The sequence below is a fragment of the Chrysochloris asiatica genome, unplaced genomic scaffold (assembly GCF_000296735.1).
Source record: "Chrysochloris asiatica unplaced genomic scaffold, ChrAsi1.0 scaffold00381, whole genome shotgun sequence".
Lineage (NCBI taxonomy): Eukaryota > Metazoa > Chordata > Mammalia > Afrosoricida > Chrysochloridae > Chrysochloris > Chrysochloris asiatica.
This window is the reverse complement of record NW_006408899.1, coordinates 1,521,473-1,526,507: the sequence shown is the minus strand read 5'-3', so window position 1 is coordinate 1,526,507 and position 5,035 is coordinate 1,521,473. Positions and strand designations below refer to the sequence as shown.

General features: G+C 39.4%; 1 pseudogene; it reads left to right on the top strand.

Moving 5' to 3' along the window:
- The first annotated feature begins 3,525 nt into the window (after positions 1–3,525).
- LOC102830700 lies at positions 3,526–3,993 on the top strand (annotated as a pseudogene).
- The last annotated feature ends 1,042 nt before the right edge of the window (positions 3,994–5,035 follow it).

Here is a 5,035-nt window from a genome sequence, read left to right as displayed (position 1 = left end):
ACCAGGACCCCACTAGTCATTATAGGATTAATTGAATGCCATGGTACATGTTTTTTCTAATGCTTGTAACTAGGCTGAAATATCTTTAATGAGGCATAGAATCATGCAATCATGTATATTAAGGAAATGAATGAATCTGTGTTCTATCAGAATGTTTGGAATAATGAAAATAACTTACTGTTGTTTTTGTGAATGCTTTCCGTTGATCCTTGTTGTTTGAACTCACTCTAAATGATTCCCCTGAGTTGGTCTTGTATAATGCCAGCCAGAATGAATTTACCCTGAGGTAAAGCTCTCAAGGTTGGCAAGGTGAAGAAACTTGAATCTAAAGCTCTGTCCTATGACATCCCAAGTCCTTGAAGAAGAAAAACTACTTCGTTGTGGATGATGTGGTCTGTGTCTCCTAGCAAGGGCTTGACCATTAGAGTGAAATAAACAGGCAAAACTCAAACTTAGACGCATTCCTGGAAGGAGTGAATGTTCTCTAAATAAAAATTTAATTCAAAAGTAATATATTTGCAAAGGATGTACTAAGTAAGAAGCATGAGGCAAAAATGTAGCATCCTCAGAGAGAATGCTTTATGCAAACGGTTTTCTGGAAGGAGATATGAAATTGATATGAAAAAGCTGTTTTAAAAACACTCATTAGTGATGTCTAATGTTGTGTGTGGAAGCTCAACTCTGTTTCTAGATAGAAAGGCATGTGGTCTGGCTGGTGACCACATTGGTCACGGATAAGGGGAAGATGGGGGAAAAACAGCGATGAAGTTGCGAGCTAAGCCCGACCACATTAAACAGACCCCTGTGAACCTGGGTGGAGACCTGGGTGGTCAGCAGTATGGCAAGGCCCTGGTGACTCCTGGGTCCAGAGGCAGTGACATGGCCACAGAGGACAAAAGTGAAGAGTGAAGTGTCCAGCTGATATGAAGTGAGGGGAGATGCACAAGAACACCCATACTTTCAGATAGTACCCACTTGACCTGGCTTCCATGGCTGGATGATCAGATCTCAACTGGAAGAATAAAGAAGAGGGAGAGGGAATGAGTAACCTGCTACAATTTGATGAACTTTACCTATATTTATGGATGTAGTAGCTCAAAAAAAGGGAACAAATCTTTACAATGAGGATCACTCCCACCCTCTTGGTACACAGGGTTGACAGGGATGGGCAACTTAGACATTGGCTACCCAAAATGGGGGGGAGGGGGGCTATAAAAGTAAGAAGTGACTGCCTTATAAGCTTTCAAGAGGGAGCCTAGTTCTAGACGAGGTGGGGGAAGGTAGAATCACCACTGAATGATGTCCAGTCCGTTGGGACCAGGTTGGCAAAAGGAAGTGGGGATAAGACTCTTGTGGTACAAAAGTGAATAATTGCCATCAGAACTGACTGTGAAGGTAGGAATGTAGAGGTAGATGTTTTTTGACAAAAGGAGGAGAGTGATTGATTTTGCAGCCCAGGAGCAGAGGTCCTTGGGACCATCAAGAGAGAAGAATGGAGAGCAGGACCCTACACAGAGAGGCAGTTACGCCAGGGATGGAGACAGAGACGATGATGTGGACAGATGGAGCATCTGGGGACACTGAACTCAGGGAGGGAGAAGGACTGTGTGCTGGTGGGGGTTGCAGGGAGAAGCAGGCCTGTGTGGTGTACCCTTTAGTTATTTGATGGTGCATGGAGGGGACTGTAATCATTGCAATGAAATTAAATACGAGAGGATGAGTGTAAAGCTGGTATTCTCCCATGTAAACCTCACAATACAAACTTACAAAAAAAAAAAAAAATATGTGTGGCATGAACTAAAGACAGAGATCACATCCTATGGATTATCACTAAATGTGGCAGGAAATTACAGATCTAGCAAAGCCCTTGTGTATTCTTTATAAGAATTTCTCTAGACTAGCAGAGCCTGTTTCAAAAATATGATTGTACAAGTCCACAGACTATTGCAGCCTACTAGAGAACAATGCCAACCAATAACACAATCATCATGACTCTTCAGATAGATATCCTTTCAGTAAATGAACAGAAAAGCAGTAACTATCACTCACTGATTACCAAGAAAATGAGACAGAAGGGAGAATTGGGTCTCTTTCAGGAAGAAGAAGTGAAAAGATATTGTAGTGTTTTCAATTTTTAAATAACTGAGGGTCAGAGAAATATCAGCCTTTATGTAGTAACTGCTCCAAAATTTGTGTCCACACATGCCTAAGATTAAATTTACAACATCAAATTTTACCATAGTAGAGAACCATGTTACACCTGAGACATCACAGCTAATCTCAGAGACACCTTTTCATTGTTGCATTGTTTTTCTCTAACATTTTACTTTAGCATTTCTAATCAAACCACGTTTTTGTTGTGTCTCATTTATCAGTGACTCCTTAGCTTTCTTTTTTGTTTTGGATAAAGTTTATCTTGGAATAAAGTTTGTCTTGGATCTGTTACTTCAGCTTTCTCCCCCCACACACTATTTTGGCATCTGCATGCCTACATCTATTTGGTGTGACACTGTAGGATCAGCCCTAGACTTAGCACCACAAGTTGCTCCTTGGAAACCCTATACAGGGTCACTATGAGTTTGACCCGACAGAAAGGCACTTAACAACAACAACAAAACATTTAAAAAGAAGGATTTGGAAAGGGATTTTTTAAAGTGGTCCCTGTGACATGTTCCTTTTCTTTAAGAAATTTCATCAGCATCACTTTCTAGTATTTGATTTTGCTTCATTATATGCCTAGTGATAATGAAGATTAACTGATTTGTATAAGTAGAACAGAAAGGAAAATCTGAAGAATAGTGTCCAGGAACAATGGGGACCCATTTCTATCAGAAGGTCAAATATCACAGTCATTCTTGACTAATGATCACTGGCTTCCACTACAATTTAACATGTTAATCAAGAGCTCTGTTAAATCCAGTTACTTGGGAATACTTCCACCAACTGAGGGACCTGTGGAATGCTTAAGTTTGACTTTTTAAATGGGAAAAAAATAATTGATAGCACAGCCACCTCAAAAATAATCACAACAGAGAACAAACAAGATGGTGGATCAGGTGGAAGTGCAGTAAAGAGCTCCACCAGCAACAACACAGAATACCCAACCAAGCAGGCTCAGAGGATGGTCCCAGAACTCTGAACCACATATAAAGAATATTTAGAAGGTTGGAAGGCTTACAGCTGGGGAATTTGTGGCAGAAGCAAAAAAGCCATTTCTTTCTAGTCCGGGATGCTCAGTTGCTCCAGGAGCTGCCATCTTGGGTGAGACCAAGCAGGGGAAGGATAGGAGCGGCCGCAGACGCCTAGCAGAACCACAGAGATAAAGATGTGGACATTCTTTTTTTTGGTAGCTGCTCATTGGTCTCGTGCTGTCTGTGCACCTCCATTCTAGTGGCTATAGGGGTGCCTGAGCTAGTGAGCACCCCAGCCCCACCCTCAGAGGATTCTACTATGCATGCGCACAGATTTCCTCGAAATTTAAAGAGACAGTTTCCACTTAAAACCAAATGGCCGGCTGGCGGAATCATGGCGACCCAGAACCCTCCTCCCCAAGACTATGAAAGTGATGACGAGTCATATGAAGTGCTGGATTTAACTGAGTATGCAAGAAGACACCACTAGTGGAATCGAGTGTTTGGCCACAGTTCAGGACCTATGGTAGAAAAATGCTCAGTAGCCACTCAGATTGTAATGGGTGGAGTGACTGGCTGGTGTGCTGGATTTTTGTTCCTGAAAGTTGGAAAACTTGCAGCAACTACCATAGGTGGTGGCTTTCTTCTCCTTCAGATTGCCAGTCACAGTGGCTATGTACAGATCGACTGGAAGAGAGTTGAAAAAGATGTGAACAAAGCAAAAAGACAGATTAAGAAATGAGCAAATAAAGCAGCACCTGAAATCAACAACATAATTGAAGAAGCAACAGAATTTATCAAACAGAACATCGTGATATCCAGTGGATTTGTGGGAGGCTTTTTGCTAGGCCTTGCATCTTAAGGACATGAATGTTCTATCATAGTGGATTCAACTGTGACAAGAGCAGTAGTAGCGACAGAGTGGTCTCTTAACAACGCATGCCACCAGATTCTCCAGGGCAAGGAGACACAAATAGCTGGACAATATTGAATTCACAACTTTAGTGTTTTGCCTTCTGAAGCTTGGCAAACTAGTTTCTGCTGTAAAATATCCTGCATTGTATGTGTATAATAGCATTTCTGAGCAAAACTATGTTTAACGTTCATTGCTTAAAAAAAAAAATTCATGTTTCCAAATTAACCCATAAAATATCATCAATTGATGTAAATACAAAGATAAAATATTCTGTTTGTTGGACGTACTCTCCAGTGGAATATTATCCTTATTTAAATATTTTTCAATATGCTTTATAGTATAGTACCAATAATTAATAATTTGTTTTATCACCTCAACATTGGTGTTGAGTTTTACAAGGAACTGAAGAATTGTAATGCCCTTGTGGAGGGATTTAAAAATGATAGAATCATTAGAAATATTGGACTACCGGTATAATTTAATACCAATTTTTAGGTTGTTTTTTTCTATTTGGGCTTTAATATACTTATTTTTATCCCCAGTTCTTAACTTTGTTTAGATAATAAATGTAGTAAACAGTTTCAAAGAAAGCCCTAAGAAAATACTAGGTGTCCAAAGTTCTTTTTTCTTTCTTTTTTACTTTGATATTTATAGGTTAAAAATATTTCCCTGTATAATAGCTTTTAATTTTTAAAATGTGTTTTTCTTGGCCATATGGGTAGAAGTAAATTTTTGGTGGGTGTATGTTGTTGGACAACATAATCATTTTATTAATATGGAATGAACTTTCATTCTCATTTCTAAAATTCCTAATTATTATTCTGGCCCCTTCTTCACAAAGAGGTAAAAGTCACTTTAAAATATTTAGTAGTATTGTATGAATTTTCTGTTTGAAGAACAGTGGTTTTTCTATGTAACTGAAATTACCACTTAAAGAAAATTGTTCCCTTGATCTGAGCTGTAAGTACTAAGGCTTTCAGGCTTTTGC